Below are 22,863 nucleotides of genomic sequence, written 5' to 3' on the forward strand. Positions count from 1 at the left end.
AGTAGTATTAAAAATTCCGTCTAATGAAAATTAATTGTTGGGGAACATTGTTAGAACCTGAGAAAGATACTGCTTTTTTCAAATAGTTACAGCAAGAATGAATGCCCAGTTGGCCTGTGAGTGAAGTAAGGAGACACTAAGAAGCCTAGAGCTCATTATAAGTGAGAAAGATAACTATGTGGTACCTATCCCCATACAATTTGAGAAGCCTTACATTGCATTATAATAGCTCTTTTAATCAGATTGTGTGCAATAATTGAAAATATAATGTGAAGAATGGTAGAATAAAAGGGGAGTTCATACTCCATTCCCAAGGTTACAGTCTAGAGCTCTTAGTAGGATTGTGTGGACCAGGGAACCTTCTGTTTGAAGATACTTCTGAAGTGTTCATCATGGATACAATGGCCTAAAAAAAGAGAGCTGTGCATCAAAATCCATCAAAATCAAAGTCCATCAAACTCATTAACAGTCTCTTGTAACTAATGACCAAACAAGAGGAGATGAGGTCAGCCCCTCTGAAGAAGCCTCAGGGGCAGCAGGTGCGGGGCTGGGGAGACAATGAAGAAAAATGTAGAGAAAAAAATCAAGAAAGAGATAGTTCCAAGACAGCAAAATGGAAAATTAATGCAGAGAAACACAGAGACATCCCAGATGTAGGAAGATCTATGCAAGTGATCATGCAAATGAAGAGAAAGGGGTTAAGGGTTGAGGTTTCTTACAAGTGAAAATGCCCAAAGGCATTATCTCATGTCAGTTCGGGGTTCATTACTAGAAAATGATTAGAATCAATGTTATGAAGTCAAGAGGTACATTAATAGAGAATTTGGTTTATGAAAAACAATAACAGAATTAATGAAGGGGCTTTAACCTTTAAGTTCAGTACATATTTAATTCTGTTTGTCTGGGCAAAACTTAAATATAAGGAAAGTAATTTATTGTTGAAGCCCTGTAAAGTGCAATGATTATTATGCTAATAAGACTGGATAAGTAAAATCTCTTGCTTTATAAATGTCATAGATTAAAAATGGATCGTGCTAATAATTAGAGCAATGACGATTTTATGATTTTAACACAGATCATTTTACTCCAGCTTTAATTATCTTTTCTAATTTAACAATTTTATTGTAATTATGGGTAGTCATTTATAATTATTTTGAACTTCGCAAAATTATTCAGGAGTACAGTAGTTTAAACCCTTATGCTAGATATTTAAAATAAATTAATCTTTTCACAATGCTGGCTGAAGGTTTTTCTAAAGGAATGGGCAGCTTAAAATTATGTAAGAGGGCTTTTATAAGAGGACGATTTGCGTTAACAGTCGCTGCTTTTTTGGTTTTCTATCTTGAAATGAAGGTTGATCGTGTGTAAGTGGCTCTCGTATTTTGAATCAGTTATCTCTGGTATTTGCAGTTAGCGTACTGGTCACTTTATATTTGCTCTCAAGTCTGAAATATTCAGATTAGATAGAAGAAATGAACTCATTTGTGACCTGTAACATGAATACTATATATTTTCAAGATTTCACAGATTAACTTGGGAAGTAGTTCAATTTTATAAGTGAACCAGGTACGGAAAGTAAGGCTGTCTGTGTTAGTGTTTTGGGGAAGAGGAATATTAATAGATTTTAAAATCCTCCTGATTTTACTGCCTAAATATTTCACAAATTATTTCCCCCACCTCACCACCCCTTCTTCGTCTACACTACAGCTGTCCTAATTCAGTCCCATGCCTAACCCTCTACATTCAGTTTCTCTCCTCCATTTTTGCCTGGGTATTACTTACTTGTCCTTCAATGTCCATCACAGTATGACTTCTTCAAGTTGATCGTGTTGTCAAACCTTCAGGGAAGGGTAAGATTGACCTAAACTTAAGATAAAGTTAGATTGGCTAAACTTTGTCAATGATTGTTTTAGAAGAGGCAGGTTAACACCTAATTGTGGCCAATAAGGCATGAAAAGTCTGCTGGAGACTTTCTAGGGAAGGTTTATTTGGAGAGAAAGAAAGAGAGAGAGAATGAATGAATGAATGAAAGAATAGAAAGAGCAACCCTTCTTCAAATGCCAGACTGTCATGTCTAGATGTGATTGCTGGATCTGCTGCAGGATAAAACCAACTTAGAAAAACAAGAAATTGTTAAAAGAATCACAAAGAAGCTGAGCTGGAGTTTGCAGAGCTGAGAGCCTGTCCTACTGACAAGCTTCTTGTCATTTGACGTAATCAGTCTCTTTCTATTTAAGCCATTTGAGTCATTTAAATTACTTCCAATTGCTATACATAGAACTAACTACAGCTGAAAAGGTGAAATTACTGATGGCTGAAACTTGGGACATGGAATGACATGTGCTATTTCTCTTTCTTTAAAACACTGCCCATACTCCCACCAAAGGGTAGCTGGAGATAAAGAAAAGATATCATAAACTACTAGATTTGATGTAAATCTAACCAGATATGAGAAGAAAGCAAAAGTGGAGGTTTGGGGTAACTGAAAAAAAACTGGTTTGGGCTTCATCTTGCTATTTCCTGATTTTTCAAAGGGTAACTTAGAAAAATGAGTGTGTTCGTTTTCTATTGTTGTTAACACATTACCATTTAGTGGCTTAAAACAATACTCATGTATTATCTCATAGTTTCTGTGGCCAAGATTCTAGTCGTGGCATTCCTGGGCCTCTGTTCAGGGTCTCACAGGGCTACAGGGAGGTGTTGGCCAGGGCTGCATTCTCATGTGGAGCCTCAGTGGGGAGAATTGTTTTCCAAGCTCATTCGGGATGTTGGTAGAATTCAGTTTCTTGTGGCTCTGTAACTGAGGGCCATGGCTTCCTGCTGGCTGTCACTGGAGGCTGCCCTCAAGTTTTACGGGTCGCGTGCAGTCCCTTGCCACATTGGCCCTCTTCATGGGCAGTTCACACGATAGCAGCTTACTTCTTTCTTTTTTTAATATACCTTTATTGGAGTATAATTGCTTCACAATGCTGTGTTAGTTTCTGTTGTACAACAAAGTGAATCAGCCATATGCATACATATATCCCCATATCCCCTCCCTCTAGAGCCTCCTCCCACCCTCCCTATCCCACCCCTCTAGTTCGTTGCAAAGCACTGAGCTGATTTCCCTGTGCTATGCGGCTGCTTCCCACTAGCTATTTTACATTTGGTAGTGTATATATGTTGTTGCTTCTCTCACTTTGCCCCAGCTTCCCCCTCCCCTGTCCTGTGGCCTCAAGTCCATTCTCTATGTCCGTGTCTTTTTTTCTGCCCTGCCACTAGGTTCATCAGTACCATTTTTTTTTTCTTTTTAGATTCCATATATATGCGTTAGCATATGGTATTTGTTTTTCTCTTTCTGACTTACTTCACTCTGTATGACAGACTCTAGGTCCATCCACCTCACTACAAATAGTTTAATTTCTTTCTTTTTATGGCTGAGTAATATTCCATTGTATATATATGTTCCACATCTTCTTTATCCATTCATCTGTCAGTGGACATTTAGGTTGGTTCCATGTCTTGGCTATTGTAAATAGTGCTGCAATGAACATTGTGGTACATGTCTCTTTTTGAATTATGGTTTTCTCAGGGTATATGCCCAGGAGTGGAATTGCTGGGTCATATGGTAGTTCTATTTTTAGTTTTTTAAGAAACCTCCATACTGTTCTCTATAGTGGTTGTAACAATTTACATTCCCACCAACAGTGCAAGAGGGTTCCCTTTTCTCCACACCCACTCCAGCATTTATTGTTTGTAGACCTTTTGATGATGGCCTTTCTGACCCATGTGAGGTGATGCCTCACTGTAGTTTTGATTTGCATTTCTCTAATAATTAGTGATGTTGAGCATCTTTTCATGTGCCTCTTGGCCATCTGTGTGTGTTCTTTGGTGAAATGTCTATTTAGATCTTCTGCCCATTTTTTTTTTTTTTTAAATTTTTATTTATGGTTGTGTTGGGTCTTCGTTTCTGTGCGAGGGCTCTCTCTAGTTGCGGCAAGCGGGGGCCACTCGTCATCGCAGTGCGCGGGCCTCTCGCTATCGCGGCCTCTCTTGCTGCGGAGCACAGGCTCCAGACGCGCAGGCTCAGTAATTATGGCTCATGGGCCCAGTTGCTCTGCGGCATGTGGGATCTTCCCAGACCAGGGCTCGAACCCGTGTCCCCTGCATTGGCAGGCAGACTCTCAACCACTGCGCCACCAGGGAAGCCCCTTCTGCCCATTTTTTAATTGGGTTTTTTTTTTTTGATATTGAGTTCCATGAGCTGTTTGTATATTTTAGAGATTAATCCTTTGTCTGTTGTTTCATTTGCAAATATTTTCTCCCATTCAGAAGGTTGTCTTTTCTTCTTGTTTACAGTTTCCTTTGCTGTGCAAAAAAAGCTTTAAAGTTTCATTAGGTCCCATTTGTTTATTTTTGATTTTATTTTCATTACTCTAGGAGGCGGGTAAAGAAAGATCTTGCTGTGGTTTATGTCAAAGAGTGTTTCTCCTATGTTTTCCTCTAAGAGTTTTATAGTGTCCTGTCTTACATTTAGGTCTTTAATCCATTTGGAGTTTAGTTTTGTGTATGGTGTTAGGGAGTGTTCTAATTTCATTCTTTTACATGTAGCTGTCCAGTTTTCTCAGCACCACTTATTGAAGAGGCTGTCTTTTCTTGCCTCCTTTATCGAAGATAAGGTGACCTTATCTGTGCATGGGTTTATCTCTGGGCTTTCTATCCTGTACCATTGATCCATATTTCTGTTTTTGTGCCAGTACCATACTCTCTTGATTACTGTAGCTTTGTAGTATAGTTTTAAGCAGGGGAGCCTGATTCCTCCAGCTCCGCTTTTCTTTCTCAAGATTGCTTTGGCTATTCAGGGTCTTTTGTGTTTCCATACAAATTGTAAAATTTTTGGTTCTAGTTCTGTGGAAAATGCCATTGGTGCTTTGAGAGGGATTGCATTGAATCTGTAGTTTGCTTTGGGTAGAATAGTCATTTTCACAATATTGATTCTTCCAATCCAAGAACATGGTATATCTCTCCATCTGTTTGTATCATCTTTAATTTCTTTCATCAGTGTTTTATACAAGTCTTTCGCCTCCTTAGGTAGGTTTATTCCTAGGTATTTTATTCTTTTTGTTGCGATGGTAAGTGGGATTATTTCCTTAACTTCTCTTTCTGATTTTTCATTGTTAGTATAGGAATGCCAGAGGTTTCTGTGCATTAATTTTGTATCCTGCAACCTTACCAGATGCACTGATTAGTTCTAGTAGTTTTCTGGTGGCATCTTTAGGATTTTCTATGTATAGTATCATGTCATCTGCAAACAGTTACTGTTTTACTTCTTCTTTCCAATTTTTCTTGCTTTTATTTCTTTTTCTTCTCTGATTGCCATGGCCAGGACTTCCAAAACTATGTTGAATAAGAGTGGCGAGAGTGGACATCCTTGTCTTGTTCCTGATCTTAGTGGAAATGCTTTCAGTTTTTCATTATTGAGTATGATGTTTCCTGTGGGTTTGTCATATATGGCCTTTATTATGTTGAGGTAGGTTCCCTCTATGCCCATTTTCTGGAGAGGTTTTATCATAAATCGGTGTTGAATTTTGTCAGAAGCTTTTTCTGCATCTATTGAGATGATCATATGGTTTTTATTCCTTAATTTGTTAATATGGTGTTTCACGTTGATTGATTTGTGTATATTGAAGAATCCTTGCATTCCTGGGATAAATTCCACTTGATCATAGTGTATGTTCCTTTTAATATGTTGTTGGATTCTGTTTGCTAGTATTTTGTTCAGGATTTTTCCATCTATATTCATCAGTGATATTGGTCTATAATTTTCTTTTTTTGTGATATCTTTTTCTGGTTTTGGTATCAGGGTCATGGTGGCTTCGTAGAATGAATTTGGGAGTGTTCCTCCCTCTGCAATTTTTTGGAAGAGTTTGAGAAGGATTGGTGTTAGCTCCTCCCTAAATGTTTGATAGAATTTGCCTGTGAAGCCATCTGGTCCTGGACTTTTGTTTGTTAGAAGATTTTTAATTACAGTTTCAATTTCATTTCTTGTGATAGGTCTGTTTATATTTTCTAATTCTTCCTGGTTCAGTCTTGGAAAATTGTACCTTTCCAAGAATTTTTCCATTTCTTCATGGTTGTCCATTTTATTGGCATGTAGTTGTTTGTAATAGTCTCTTATAATCCTTTGTATTTCTGCTGTGTACGTTGTGATTTCTCCTTTTTCATTTCTAATTTTATTGATTGGTGTCCTCTCCCTTTCTTTCTTGATGATCTGGCTAAGGTTTTATCAATTTTGTTTATCTTCTCAAAGAACCAACTTTTAGTTTTATTGATCTTTGCTATTGTTTTCTTCATTTCTATTTCATTTTTTTCTGCTTTGATCTTTATGATTTCTTTCCTTCTACTGACTTTGGGTTTTCTTTGTACTTCTTTCTCTATTTGCTTTAGGTGTAGGGTTAGATTGTTTATTTGAGATTTTTCTTGTTTCTTGAGGTGAGATTGAATTACTATAAACTTCATCTTAGAACTACTTTTGCTGCGTCCCATAGGTTTTGAGTCGTTGTGTTTTCGTTGTCATTTGTTTCTATGTATTTTTTAGTTTTCTTTGAGTTCTTCAGTAATCTCTTGGTAATTTAGTAGCACGCTGTTTAGCCTCCATGTATTTGTGTTTTCTACGTTTTTTTCCCTGTAATTCATTTCTAATCTCATAGCCTTGTGGTCAGAAAAGATGCTTGATATGATTTCAATTTTCTTAAATTTTCCGAGGCTTGATTTGTGACCCAAGATGTGATCTATCCTGGAGAATGTTCCGTGTGCACTTGAAAAGAAAGTGTATTCTGCCACTTCAGGGTGGAATATTCTATAAATATCAGTTAAATCTATCTGGTCTATTGTGTCATTTAAAGCTTGTGTTTCCTTATTTATTTTCTGTTTGGGTGATCTGTCCATTGGTGTAAGTGGGGTGTTAAAGTCCCCTATTATTATTGTGTTACTGTTGATTTCCCCTTTCATGGTTGTTAGTATTTGCCTTATGTATTGAGGTGCTCCTGTGCTGGTGCATAAACATTTATAATTGTTATATCTTCTTGTGGATTGATCCCTTGATCATTATGTAGTGTCCTTCTTTATCTTTTGTAGCAGTCTATTTTATCTGATACAAGTATTGCTACTCCAGCTTACTTTTGATTTCCATTTGCATGGAATATCTTTTTCCATCCCTTCACTTTTAGTCTGTATGTGTCCCTAGGTCTGAAGTGGATCTCTTGTAGACAGCATATATATGGGTCTTTTTTTTGTATCCATTCAGCCAGTCTGTCTTTTGGTTGGGGCATTTTAATCCATTTACATTCAAGGTAATTATCGATATGTATGTACCTATTACCATTTTCTTAATTGATTTAGGTTTGTTTTTGTGAGTCTTTTTCTTCTCTTGTGTTTCCCGCTTAGAGAAGTTTCTTTAGCGTTTGTTGTAAAGCTGGTTTGGTGGTGCTGAATTCTCTTAGCTTTTGCTTGTCTGAAAAGCTTTTGATTTCTCCATCAAATCTAAATGAGATCCTTGCTGGGTAGAATAATCTTGGTTGTAGGTTTTTCTCTTTCATCACTTTGAGTATATCCTGCCACTCCCTTCTGGCTTGCAGATTTTCTGATGAAAAATCAGCTGTTAATCTTATGGGGATTCCTTTGTATGTTATTTTTTTTTTGCTTTTCCCTTGCTGCTTTTAATATTTTTTCTTCGAATTTAATTTTTGTTAGTTTGATTAATATATGTCTTGGTGTGTTTCTCCTAGGGTTTATCCTGTATGGGACTCTCTGCGCTTCCTAGACTTGAGTGACTATTTCCTTTCCCATGTTAGGGAAGTTTTGCACTATAATCTCTTCAAATATTTTCTCAGACCCTTTCTTTTTCTCTTCTTCTTCTGGGACCCCTATAATTCGAATGTTGGTGCATTTAGTGTTGTCCCGGAAGTCTCCAAGATTGTCTTCAATTCTTTTCATTCTTTTTTCTTTATTCAGCTCCTCGGCTGTTACTTCCACCATTTTGTCTTCCAGCCCACTTATTTGTTCTTCTGCCTCAGTTATTCTGCTATTGATTCCTTCTAGTGTATTTTTCATTTCAGTTATTGTGTTGTTCATCTCTGTTTGTTTGTTCTTTAGTTCTTCTAGATCTTCGTTAAACATTTCTTGTATTTTCTCAATCTGTGCCTCCATTCTATTTCCAAGATTCTGGAACATCTTTACTATCATTACTCTGAATTCTTTTTCAGGTAGATTTCCTATTTCCTCTTCATTTATTTCTTCTTGTAGGTTTTTACATTTCTCCTTCATCTGTGACATATTTTTTGCTGTCTCATTTTTTTTTTTTTTTTTGTGATGGGTGGGATTGTGTTCCTGTCTTACTGGTTGTTTTGCCTGAGGCTTCCAGCACTGGAGTTTGTTGGCTGTTGGGTAGAGCTGGGTCTTGGGGCCGAGATGAGAACCTTTGGGAGACCTCACTCCGATGAATATTCCCTGGGGTCTGAGATTCTCTGTTAGTCCAGTGGTTCAGACTCGGAGCTCCCACCACAGGGGCTTCGGCCCAACCCCTGGCTCGTAAACCAAGATCCCGCAAGCTGCGCAGGGTGGCAAAAAAAAAAGAAAAAGAGAGAAAAACGGAGAACAGTAACAAAGAGTAAAAAATAAAATTAGACTAGGAAACTAACAGATATGTTAGAAAGAATATAAAAATACAAATAAAAATAGATGAAACAACAACAACCAGAAGGTAAAACAGAACCAAAAGAGGACAAAAAGAAGAAAAAAAAAAGGTGGAAAAGACCTTGGCTGTGGGGGGCGGGGCTTAGACAGGGGTGGGTTTAAGCAGTAGGTGGGGCCTATTCTTAGGACCCACAGGGCTGGAAAAGGCCCTGGTTGTGTTGTGAGGTGGGACTTAGACTCCAGAAGGGCAGAAGGGGCCCAGGTGTGCCTCTGGTCTCAGAGGGCAAGGGACCAGGCCTGGGAGCCCAGCAGGCTTTCCAGGCTCGACTGTGCAGAGCAAATTCCCTCTGAGCCTCTCCTGCTCCTCCAGGGTCCTGGAGGGCCCCTCTTCCCTGCCTCTCCTGTTCTCCCTCGGCCTCCCTCCTATGCCTCCAGGACCAACGTGGTCCGGAGGGGACCTCTGAGGGCATAGCACCCGGCAGAGCCAGGCAAGCTTCCCAGGCCAATTGGGCAAGTGAAACGCTTGGCGCACTTCCCCCGATCCGAGCCCCTGAGGGTCCCTTCAGACGTGGCAACCCCTCCCTTCTCCCAGCCACCCCTCAGGTCCTGTCTGGCCTCTACTTCTCCTCCCCCCTCAGTCCCCCCACGTCCTACTTGTTCGCTTGCAGGTTCCTCCTATCTCCTTGGGTGCCTTGGTCCCCCACCAGCATCTGGCAGGTGCCCTAGTTGTGAGGAGATGCAAACTGCGCATCTTCCCATGCCTCCATCTTCGAGCATTTCAGCAGCTTACTTCTTCAGGTTCAGCAGGAGAGTCTCACTTGTGTCTACTAGCAAGACAGAGTCTCGTAAACATGTCATAACCTTAAGGGCGTTACAATAAGTGAAATAAGCCAGAGAGAGAAAGACAAATACTGCATGGAGTCACTAAATGTGGAATCTAAAAAGAAAAAATGTCAAACTCATAGAAATAGCAGAAAAGTGATCACCAGGGGCTGGGAGTGTTAGAAATAGGGAGAGATTGGTAAAAGGGTACAAACTTTTAGCTATCAGATGAATAAAGTCTGAGGATCTAATGTATAACATGGTGACTATAATTGGTAGCACTGTATTGTATAATTGAAATTTGCTAAGAGAATAGTACTTAAATGTTCTCGTGCACACACAAAAAAGTAAATATGTGAGGTGATGGATGTGATAATAAACTAGGTGAGGGAATAAGTTTACAATGTATACGTATATCAAGTCATCATGATGTATACTTTAAATATTTTAAAATTCTGTTTGCTAATTATACCTCAGTAAAACTGAAAAAAATATATCATAACCTAATCATGAGACTTTTGCCATATTCTGCTAGAAGCAAGTTACTGGTCCCACCCACTGTCAAGAAGAGAGACATATTCAGGGTGCAACACTAAAGAACGGAGATCATGTAGGCCATCTTAGAATTCTGTCTGTTATAATGAGATAATTCAATAGACTAGAGAACACTATTTGTATTATTTGCTAGAAGCAAATTGGATGTCACTCTACAGCACTGGGAATTAGGTTAGAGTAATGGGGAGAAAACTGCTTTATGTGACTCTTCCTTACAAACATTGCACAAATTTATTCATAAAAGTTACAAGAATATATAATAAAAAAACTGCCTTTAAGCAAAAGTTGTATGTAATTATGTTGAATATTTTCAATGACGTTTATATTTTATAAATATGTATTTATATTTATCAAAACAAAATGAAAGAAAACAATACCATCCCTAAAATTCTTGAAAGATTAACCTTGCTGTTGTGCTGACCTGATTCTGTCTCATTTAAGCTCTGTCCTCTACTGAAACAATTATTTTTATAACTTTATATTCAATGAGGAAACGTCTTTAGATTGAGACTCTGATGTTATAGCAGAGAGAATATTTTGAAATGGTTGAGATTAATGCGACAAAGTGCAAAGGTAACTCTGTGGACCCAACACAACATTATCTCTGTAACATTCAGGGACTTGGTTTGTATTGAGATTTTAAATGGCAGAGAGAAGCTACGGAAGTAGTTTCTACTTCTACTTTCTGCTAAATATCCTACCTAGTGATAAGCCCACTTAAACTAACAGAGCTTTACTAGTAAACTTTTGTGGGTCTCCTATTTAAAGAGAACCAGAGTGAACTCAGGTATGCAGAATGCTTTTGAATATGACCTTTCCTTAAATGTGAACAAGTTTTACATTTTCACAATGAATTACCTTTGTTAAACGGTTTTATGATGAAATGTGCTTATCCCAGAGGTTGTAAAAAATAATAATAAAAACAAAACAAAACAACAACATCAACAAAAATCATGTAATGCTTCTTAAGTCTGAGCTCTGATTTTGTGCTAGAAACTCTGGGTTCTAATAAGAAAGCCATGTATAATATTCCATTTAGTCCTTGCATTAACCTTATAGAGTAGATTCTATTACTATCTTCAATATCTGAATGAAGAAACAGAAAAAAAAAATAAGAGTTAGATAACCTACCTAAGGACACATAGATATTATCATATTCCAGACTAACCTGGGCAATCTGACTCCAAAGCTCACCAGCTGAACTGTGCTATTGTTCTTTCAAAGAATGGATATAATCTTCCCTGGGTCTGCTTATATCCACTGTGAATAAGGGACAGATTCATACAAATATGAAGGCATCTGCTCCTTTAGGTGGTAGATAAAACTCTTTAGTAACTTGAAGTATGTGATGTGTTGATCATCAGGAGTGTATGGTACATAATCCTGAAATATTTATAAGGTCTCAGGGAAATGTACATCAGGAATTTTTCTATTTCTGTATTAATGGAGATATTGGGATACTTATGCTCATGTTGATAGAAAGGGATATAAATGCAAGCAGATTGGAGAATAATGAACAGGATATTAAATATTAAAGGGACTAATTTAGACTATATTGTTTGAAGGTTTCTCTGAGTTGTAATTGGACTTGGACATTGACTAGTGCTATGGAGTGAAAGAATGAGACCATGAAATGAATAAAGTAGAAGATTCTGTGAGAATCTGCTGCCAAGTTTTCTCTCCCTCTTCTATATACTCTTAAGATTAATCACCTATAGATTAAGAGGGATTCATATTGCTAGCAATAAATTAAATATTTCCAGAACTGCAGTTGGATAGGAAAATTTTCCAAAGAAATTGTTCAGCATGGTTTAGAGAAAACCTCCTTTGGGGTGAATTTCTCACTTATCATTGGATTGCCTGTCATAATGTAGGCACAGTTTACAAGTGAAAATAAAAATGCATTTAGTGACCTCTGAAGGGTGTTGGGAAAATGCACTACCATTTTGTATATAGCTTTCGATAAGAAATGTGAAAGGTATTTTGGACTTGTCCAAAAAGCAATCTTGAAACTTGAAGCAGGGTTTAAAAAAATGTCTATGCTATTGAGGGTGTCCCCTGAACTGCAGCAAACTGACAGTTTCTATGCAGTTTTGCTGTCTAGAAAAAAAAAGTCAATGCAAATAAGGAAATTTTCCTACTAGCAGTACAGACATTTAAAGACAGAAGGATTAAGGATGTATAAGGCTACTAAAAGATATTTACTGAATCTTAACATTCAGTTTTCAGTATTTTCTGTTTATTTTCAGAATCTTTGTAACTGACTCCAATTTTTTGGTCAATAAATCTAAATTGTAAGAATTAGGCTCTTTGATTACTGAAATATAACCAAATAGCCCTTAATTTTTTAAATACAAAAGGAATTTATTTTAATAGGCTAAACAGTACAAATCATTTTTTAATGCATTGTATATTGATGAAGCTACTGGGAAGGGTTCGCAAAGTAGGTTCATAGCCAATGGTATTTTTTTCTTCCACAGCCATTTTCTATTGGCAAATAATGATGTTGCCTATTTGTGTTGAAAGGAGGTGAAATGAATATTGTAAGCTTTACTTTTCTATACCCTCTAAGTGCTAAAATGCTGCTTCCTCATGAGGCTTTCTGTTACACAGTTTGTGGCACAAGTTTATCACTGTTTCTCTCCTAACTCAAATAAAACTATTTCAGCTTCTTTATAAATATAATCCTGCCTGCTTAAATATGAGAGAAAAAAGAGTCTTTTGAGGACAGGCTCAGTATTTTTCCTTTGGTGTTAAAAATGTAGCAATTATTGGGACAAACAAAGGGACAAACAATATCAGTTGATTAAATGAGTTTCCTATTTAAGTTATGAAATCTGTTTCTATCGAGGGACATCTGAAAGAAATAAACAGCTTTTGAATAAAAGCAAGGCAAATTCTCTCTCATTACATAATTAGGTCAGTGTAGATTTACTCTTTGTTTTGTGTTTCATATGGATTCTGGAGTACTTTGACCATTATGGAAAATTTGTCTTGAGCTAATGGAAGTATAGATCTATTTTTATATTGATAATAAATTCAGCTATTTTGACATTCTGATTGGTAATTAGACAAATTATTGTGAGTACATTAACAGTTATACAGTATTATCAACAAAAGGTGTATTTGTTAAACACCCGATTTTACATTTCTGAATTTTCCTCTTTAATACCTGGTGTTCAAATTAAAAGGATTTCGGCGTAACTCTGTGTGTGTGTGTGTGTGTGTGTGTGTGTGTGTGTGTGTGTGTGTGTGTGTGTTAAAAACAAAGGTGAAAAAAAAAAAAAAAAGGTGGAAATAAAGCTTCGCCGAAATTTATTTCATAAAAGTATCATTTGTCCTTTTTCACTCTGAGGACATCTTATTACTCTTTGAGATTTTATTACTTCTATATAATTTACATTTCAGTATTTTTCAAATTAATTTACTGGTTCATAATTCTTGACTTCCTTAACTTCTAAAACTTTCCTCTGTTTTACTAATGTTTTTCAGCCACTCACAAGAATGGTTACTTCCCGGGTCTATTAATATTTAATATGGCTTTATGTACATGGCCTCAGACTTTGAAATCCCTGCCTCTGACCACAGCTTTTTATCTGCCCCTGCACTCAATCAGCCCCTTACTTCAATTGAACACATGTTTTGCCCTTAGGTTCAACTCTTGTCTGTTACTGATCATCCTAGTGTAGAGTCTCCCATTGCTCATTTGTCCTCTAAACTACATCCCAGTCTTTTTACTTCCGAACTCACAAATACCTTAAAATTCCACCAAATTGTCTGCTTTTGATTGTAAGTTCCACCATTTGCTGCTCTGTTCCTTTGGTCAAGGTAGTTAATTTTTCAGTCTCCCAGTTCATCTGCTAGGTGGGAGTTATAAAATACCTCTCTCCTAGGCTTGCTGTGAGGAGTAAATGAGATTACGCTTGTTAGGGTGGAACAGTGCCTGGACCATACTGCTTGATACATATTGATATTATTTTGTTCCTTAACTCTTAACTTGACAAGTCACAAACTTGGGTAAATTCTGCTGCCCATTTTCTTATTACTTATGAATCACTGAGTATTGTTGCAGTGTGATCTTATATTTTAGCTCTACCACAAGTTACTGTTAAAATGTTATGTAATATTATATTATGTGTTTTTACATAGGACAAATATAGATCATAATGTTTATCATCCAAATTGGGACCTATCTGGGAGAAAAGAAGGTGCTATTAGCATGACCCTGATTCTGTCTTTGGCACAATGTTATCCTATTGTTATAAGAGCAAAACTGGGTGATAAATATGCTCCATGGTCTATTTTTGTAACTTCTTATTAGGTAATGTTCGGGAGGAAAAATAATTTTCCCTCTACCCTTCTAGATTCTTGACCGAGATACCCCCTGTGATAAACAAGAAATGAACAGGAGAAAAATAAATTTAATTAAGTATGTATTGGGGCCCCAAAATATGAGAGCCTCTGACAGTTAGGCTGTTGAGGTTTTTATATGCTATCCTGAGCTAAGGAGAAGAGGGTAGGAGTCTGGGACTTCAAAGGAAAGGAAGACAATTCACAGGAAGATGGGAAGAGCAAATGTTTGGTAAATAAGTAATTGTCATGCCATGCAGAGACAAAGGGGCACCAAGAAAAAGGTGGACAAACAGGCCTTGCTAAGTTCACCCCAGTTTACTACACTTAGCTCATATTCTTTGCTATTATCTCTGATAATAGCTGTGTTCTTGCTACAAGCCCTCTAAATCCTTTAGGCACTTAAGGGAATGATAAAGAAAACTTCCTGAGTTTCCTCTTTCTTAAAAATATTCAGTCCAAAATAATCCTTATGCCAAGTGAGACATATTTTGGGGTGGTAAATTTTGCGCCCCTACACTATCTTTCTTTTTCCTTTTAAATTAAAGAGGATATGGGCAATATGGCTGTTCAGGCTGAATGTATAGGTAGTTGCAATGCAAGTGGAACAGTTCACAGTCCTCACCTAAGTGGTGAAATCACCAAGGAGAGTTTGTTAGCGGGATCTTACCTACACTGCCCTGTGGAACGTTCTTTTCTAACATGATCTTCACAGAGCTCTAGTCTATAATATGTGCTGTGTACATGTCCACTTTACCTCCACGACGTTTAGGTGATAAAGGCCATCACTGGTTTCAGAATGTGGTCTCAATCACTCCACAGTCACTGTATTGATAACCATTTTGTCTGACCCCTTAGTCACATCTGACTTATATCTTTAAACCTCCCACTTCTCTGGCCATTTCTCCTTGACTTACAAACATGTTCAAGTTTTCTCTGTCTTAAAAAATATTCAAATTGTTTTTCTTTATTTTTCTACAATCTAGTGTCATACTTTGGGAGAGCAGTCCATGTTCATTGCCTCTACCACTTCATTTTTCTCTCACTCTTCAACCATTTACAAACTGGCTGCAGAGCTCACTGCCTTAGTCCAGTTCAAATTCCTCAGTTTTCATCCTACCCAATATTTACCGAACTCATATGGTTGTTGGTGACGTTGATCATTAGTTGCATGAGAAAGACTCTTCTCATCTCATCCTTGGATTATGTAAATTTGAATTTACCTTTCTCTTCTTACCTACATTTCCCCCCCTCTTTTTCCTGACTATGTTCAAGCAGGCAGTTAGCTAGATATGAGCAGAGAAAGGGCACAAGGGCCAAATGGCAGGAAACCACACAGCTTGTAAACATTGGGGGTCCTCGGACAAAGCAAAGCAGGAACCTCCAGACTGACAGGAAAACACACATTTTGGGGTGATAAGTGTCCTAGAGGCAAAGAAAGGTGGGAAAAGGCGGGAATGTCCAGCGTCTGAATGTAACCTTTTGCTCATTATGTTCTCATTGCAATAAAATTAGCCTTTCAGATAAGAAGTACCCATCAGGCACCGACACCATGACACTTCTGATCAAGACTAAATAAGGACAAAAATTCTTCCTCCCCTTGAGAAGGTGGAGCTGGGTTGAAAATCAGGGAATACGACTCCCAAATCTCTCCCTCCCCAGTGAATATTCTGCCCCTTCATTTCTACACCCCACATAACCGGCTTGCCAAAGAAACTCAGGGCAGCTACCCACCTGAGACTGCCTGTTCTCCCCTTGAGAGTGTCCTGTCACTTAAATATGTTTTTGCTTTGCTTTCTTGACCTCCCTGTCTCGTATCTGAAGTCTCTGAATTCTTTCTGCCACAAGACAAGAACATGCTCTCTGGTATCATTTACATCTTCTCTTCTTAGACATTCAGAGCTTGTCATTCTCCCGTATTGTTTCTCTTAGGGAGGTCAACCACGTTATAACTACCATATTCATTCAAATCAATCCAGTTCTGTATTTCTGGCCCCAATCTCTCCATTGAAATCCAAACTACTGAAAGTCACTATTTTGATATTCTGGTACCTCCTATTTGGTTCTTCCAAACTTCATCCTCTGGGTGTTATATTCACATTAATGGCATCATTATTTATTTAGCAATTTATTCTCTCAACTTCAGTCATTGTTAATTCTTCCTGTTATTCACTATATCTCACATGTTTTGATTACCAACTTATTTATTAATTTAACATCCATTTATGCAACAAATATTTATTATTTCTTTTTTTTAATGCGGGGTACAATGGCAAATAAGAAAAAGTTTCTGGACTCATGGGACTTTCATTCATGTGGGGAGAAGACAGATAATAAACTAACAAATGAATATTTAAAAGCTGATTTTTGGTTAGTGAAAGCTAGTGCAAAGAAATTGAGACAGGTAAATATGTTAGGGAGTGGCTGAAATGATGATTTAGATGATCAGGGAACATTTCATTAAGTAGATGACTTTGCAGGTAAGATCCAAATGATTCAAAAGAGGCAGATTTGTGAAGATCAAAATGAAGAGTATTCCGGGGAGAGAAAACAAAGTATAAAGTCCTTAAGTTTGGACCAGACACCATATTGTAGGAGCAGAAGGAGAGAGAGCATGGCTAAAGCCTAGCAAGCCAGGGGTAGAGTGCCAAAGAGGTTTAGGATGTGGACAGGGCTAAAGTCAGCTAACATCGTTTAGTTCTTAATTATAACAGTTGTAGACAAAGAGGTGTCATGATCTCATTTATGCTTTGAGAAGATGACTTTGGGTTCTTATATATAAAATGAAGTACAGGCTAACAAAGAAGCTGGGAGGCATCTGAAGCAGCTCGATTGATAGTTGGTGGTGACTTGGCTTAGATTGGTTACCAGTGGAGATGATTTTTTGGGTATATTTTGGAGTTAGTGTTCACAGGCTTTAATGATAGATGAGGAAGAAGGACACATAATGGGCTCAGTGATGGTGACTTTAACTGAGATGAGGAAGACTAGGGAAGCAAAGGATGTGGGTATTAATTGAGTTCAACTTTTAGGTAATTATTAAATATGGTATTGTTAATGCTAAGTAGGCAGTTGATGGAATCTGGGGCTCAGAGGAATGTTCAGGCATAGAAAAGAGGAAAGTGTGGTATCATGGAAGCCAAGAGAACAGTGTTTCCTGCAAGCCCGATGCTGTCAAATTAGGTGGGAACGTTGTATGGGCCAACATAGAAGCCATATGCCACTTTCCTGTTTCAGCAGACTGGTGGCCATAGATGCCTAACCAGAGTGGGTAAATGTAGTGTAAGTGCCTGACGTTAAGCTTTCTGAGTCCTGAGGCTTCCATTTCAAAGATATCTTTCTCAAATAAAGATACTGCGAGCTGCATGACACAACTACTAGTAAAGGAACTAGATAAGAAACCAGGCTGCCTCACCAATGAAATTCCCCTTTGAGAAAGCCCTGGTTTACCTAGATAACTGACCATTTGAATGACGTCACTTTTTCCTTCCTGTGCTTTAGTCCTAATTCCTGCTCTTATGTTTTAAATTCACCAATAAAGGGAAAACCCACAAAACCCTAGGCACCCCACTCTCAGACCCCAATAAAGGCAGAAACCAGGTCCCCACTCTCTCTACCCATAACCTCACTGTGTGGCCCCAGATGTGCCATGTAACCTTCAAGACTTGTCAATAATATATCTGTTTTTACCCCAAAGTTCCCTGATGGTTGTTGCTGAGCTGTGTTTTGTAATGATAAGAACCACAAGGGCTTAGCTCTGGAGGGGGAGATGTCTGTGGAGACTGACCACAGTAATAGGGGCCCAAGTGAGTGCCCCCCAGGACATTTCTAGCCCATAACATCATCAATAGACTGGGACCAACACAAAATGGTAAAGAAAGACTATAGGTAGAAAATGGAAACTACAGATTTTATACCAAAGTGACCCTGCATGCTATTTCCTCTTTCTGCTTATCATTACCATTTCCTTTGCCCTTCTTCATGCCCTATTGTTTATCACTTGAACCTTTGAAACAATCTCTGGACTACTTTCTGCTTATGAAGTTTATGTCTCCCCTCTACGGAATGGCTCTTCACTGACCAGAGTCATCTTGAAGTGTGGCAGACTATCAATTGTCCAGTGGAGATTTGATAATTTTCTATGAATATAAAAAGATGAAAACTTTTGTTGGCTTATATTTCATATATTTGAAATTTGAGGTTAACTATTTTTCATAGAAATTCTATTACATCCATAATAATTATTAAGTTTCTGATAAGGGACTATAAGTATTGTGCTGGACAGTTGGTCTAGGCTAACATTCATTTAACAGGCAGTAATTTGTCTTGACTGAGGTATTTTCATATAAATTGCATTTTATTAATTAAATTTGTTAAATTTGCATTTTTATTGTAGCTGGGATATTGCTTTATTGTATCCCCAATTCACAGAAAAGGATCAATAGCTTAAAAGTCACTCATTAAAGCATGAAGGTAGTAATAAAATAGGATCATAAATACTGTAACACAGAATAAAGTCATAAATATAAACATTGACTAGGACTTGTAATAAAATATTGAACGTGAATTTGTTCTTAGAACAAAACTTCTGAGCATGTAATAATTTCATAAAGGCAGCAGCAGAAGAAAATTGCAAACAGGAATTTCGAAGAAGATCATCTTAAATTAGGTTTGTTAAACTGGTAACCATCTATACAGAGTGGCAGTGCCTAAACTGTTCTGAAGTTTTGACAAATGGTTGCATGGAGGCGTCACAGTTTATGTGCCAACTGGAAACAAAGCATAGTGACCTCTGTGGTAAACAGTTGAATTTATGTCTAAAAGGTGAAAATCATCATTTTCTGTGTGAAATTAATTAATTAGTTCAAATAGGAGAGAACAAAGTGAAACTCAGCTATCAAAGTTTATCATTGCAAGTTTTAGTCTGTATAATAAAAAATATATATAAATCATGCCATTTTTTAAAAAGCTTCACAAATCAGTAAATGATAAATATGCTCATGTGAGGGAAAGCAGAACAGACTATAGAAAAAATACACTTATCAACTGATATGGTATGTCTTTGCATAATATCATGAGTATGCATTGTGGAAGAACTGTCACCATCCAGTATACATGCCATTATCATGTTCTTTATCTGTGGAAAGAACATTGATGTGTAAAGTGCATTTGGTCTCTGCATATAAGAGAGAAGTGTTCAACATGTTTTGTTTTGTTTATTATACAAACAGGAGAGATACAGGAGAGGAGTTCTCATTTAATTGAGGACTATTTTATGAATTGAATGCAAGTGGCTATACTGCGGTGCCAATTTATGCACCGTTTTATTCTCCAAATATCTGTGACTCTAAAGAAATCCCCACTGATCTTAATCCACTGTTGAATAAGACAGAGAAAACTGTAAATAAAGTCAAATTATGGTCATGTTGTCTGTATGTATGTCATAACAAGTCATGACTTTGCTTTTCTATCCTGCTGAACCCTGACTGTAAAAGGTATCATTTGAAATGAGATTAGGAAACAAAGAACATTTATTCATGACACTGAAAATGCCTTTAAAGACCATTCTTGAGATTTCAAGTGTCTTGCTCAGTGATTTATTTCAGTGGTAAATTTAGTAAATTTGGTATATCTGGGGTACCTAGAACCTATCACTTAATGGCCAATATATGTCTACTTTAAAAATTAAGTATAAATATAAAGATTTCTCAAGAAGAAGACTATGATGCAAATGGCTAGTTTGCCAAGAGTTTAGTTCCTTCAGAGCAATATTTTCTTCACTTACTGATGAAAGAAATTAATGATTTAATCAGTATATATCTGTTTTCTTAAGTCATACATGCCTATATGCTGTAAAAATACCTAAATGCACCCAAAGAATGATTTGGGCACTTATTGCCACAATCTAAGTTGAATCACTCAACTTTGAAGATATGGTTGTGCTATTTTTCAACTTAAAGTCTAATGGGGCACTGAAAATAGTCTTAGTTTAGAAATAGTCTGTAAATTCTATCCAAATATCTGCTAACCAGTTGACAGGATCACCGAAAACTAGCTGCTATTCCTGGTGAATGATATTTATTTAACAGTATGAAAGACTGGAGGGATATTCATTTCCACTAATATAGGTAACTATTAGGTTGTGCCATGTGAATCAATAATGTTGAACTGTTTTGTACGGACAAAAAATGGACATTTTATATGGCTCAACCTAGTAGATAACATGAAAACCCTTAGCTTCAAAACATTCAGAAATACTGGATAAAATACAATAAAATACTTTAAAATATATACTTTCATTAACAAGGGATTAAGAAAAATCCCGAGAAGTTATAAAGTAAAAGAAAGCTGATATGCATGAAAAGTGGCAGATGAAGCTATGGTTTTTCTGGGAGTGTTTGTTGATGCAGGTCACCAGTATGTGTGGTTTTCCACATCCCCGCAGGGACAGGGCACAAGGCTTTGGTTAGGAAGAGAATTAGCTAAGACTGTGTGAAGTCAGAACCCTTGAACTTCCCATCTTAGCTCTCAGAGGAAAACAATGAAAGATTCTGAGGGTTTGTAACCAAGTCCTTGCCTTCATAAAGTTTGGCTTTCAATGTATGCTATCAGAGAGGCCAAGGACATCTAAAGCCAACAAATTAATTCTCTGTTATTAGTGCTCTAGCACTGAAAGAAGCAAATGTGAATACTTTCTGGAACAAAGCACTCACAATCCAGGTTGCACAGAGTTCTCAGAGAAAAAGTTCTCGTGAAAAGGAAGCCACAGCCCCAAATAACGTAAAATAGCCATGATAAATAATAATCAGAATAGATAACCAACAGCTAAATTAAACATAGAGTTATCAGTTAATGAAATTATAAGATTTAAAATATAGGTACTTTTAAGCATCTTAAAAATGAAATATGGAGTTGAAAACACAAGCAAGAAACAAAAAATAAAAAATAATCACAACAAAGTTTAAAATAAACCAAAAGAACATATAGAAATGAAACATGTAATCACGAGAAAAAGCAATAGAAGAGTTAAATGGCAGATTAGATATAGCTATTGGAAAAGGTGCAAACTGGAAATGAAATGAATACATTTCTCAGAAGGAAGCATAGAGAGTTAAAGAAATAAAATAAAATGAAAGCAATCTTAGGAAACATGGAAGAACGAATGAGACAGACCAACATATTTCTAATTAACAAGGAAGAGTGAATACAGAGAGTAGAATAGAGGTAATAGGAAAGATGTAACTCCTGCAAATTTTCTGGAGTTGAAGAAAATCTTGGTATATCATGTTTGTGAGTCATGGTGAATCCCAACCAGGATGAATTAAAAAAAAAAATCCACATATAGACACACTTTAATGAAATACTGAGTATTCCCAAAAAAAAGTATGTAATCACACTTTTTAAAAAAGCAATCACATAAACTATTACTTACAAAGATAGTGCATTTACTAACATCAATAGAAACAGATGACAGAATGAATTAAAATACTAAGAGAATATAACTAGCAACTTAAAATTTTGTATCTAGTCATTAGCTGAATTTAATATCCAGATAAACCTATTGAGGAAATGGTAGTTAAATAAAGAACATTCTAGAAAAAAAACCACCATGTGTTTTGAATGCAAATAAACTCTTACCAAAATGCATACTAAATGTTATACTATGAAAAGAACAAAACCAAGACCAGAAAGAAGGAATAAGATGTAGATAGAAAAAAAAAAAAAGATGTAGATAGAAAGGTGAACAAAGAAACAGGAAATAATGGGTTAAATAATCAAATATTGTTTGGGTAAAATAATAATGATGATGATGATAAATAATTTGGTCCAGATTCAGAAGGGTCTTAGATCCCACCTCTCCATGGCATCTTTAACCTGTCGTAAGTGGGATGGGGTCTAGTATAACGATTAACATTACAGGTGTCTTGGTTTGTGATCCCAAAGAAGCAAACAGGCAGCAAGGATTTGGGATTGGCTAGTTGGCTGGGCAGTAATTCTAGAAAACAAAAGTAGAGAAGTGGCAAATTTAGATAGGAGACCGACAGTAAAGAGTGCATCAACAATTAAGTTAACACTGTGGGCAGCTGGAAGTTAATCTTTCTGAGGAACTACAGAAAACAGTGTAATACACACACACCTCAGATTTTTTTCCACCTGGAATGTAAGGAAGCTGAGGTATTTATACACCAACTCCTGTCAAGTCCCTGGTTGAGAACTGCTGGACATGGGGACATTAATTCCCCAGAACTTCTGGCTGCCTTTCATGAACACAATCAGGACAGGTTCCATTGGACAGAGAAAGCCCTCAGCAAAGAAATGCAGGCACTGGAATTGAACAGTGCAACACCAAAGAATAGTTTTTTGTTTCAATTTTTAAACCAGAGCCCTCTCTTCTTTCTAGCTTCTGCCATATAACTAACAGATTACACTTTGTCTTAGAATCCAAGCTCTTTTTTTTTCCCC

Source organism: Eschrichtius robustus, chromosome 4 (assembly GCF_028021215.1).
Source record: "Eschrichtius robustus isolate mEscRob2 chromosome 4, mEscRob2.pri, whole genome shotgun sequence".
NCBI classification, from domain to species: domain Eukaryota; kingdom Metazoa; phylum Chordata; class Mammalia; order Artiodactyla; family Eschrichtiidae; genus Eschrichtius; species Eschrichtius robustus.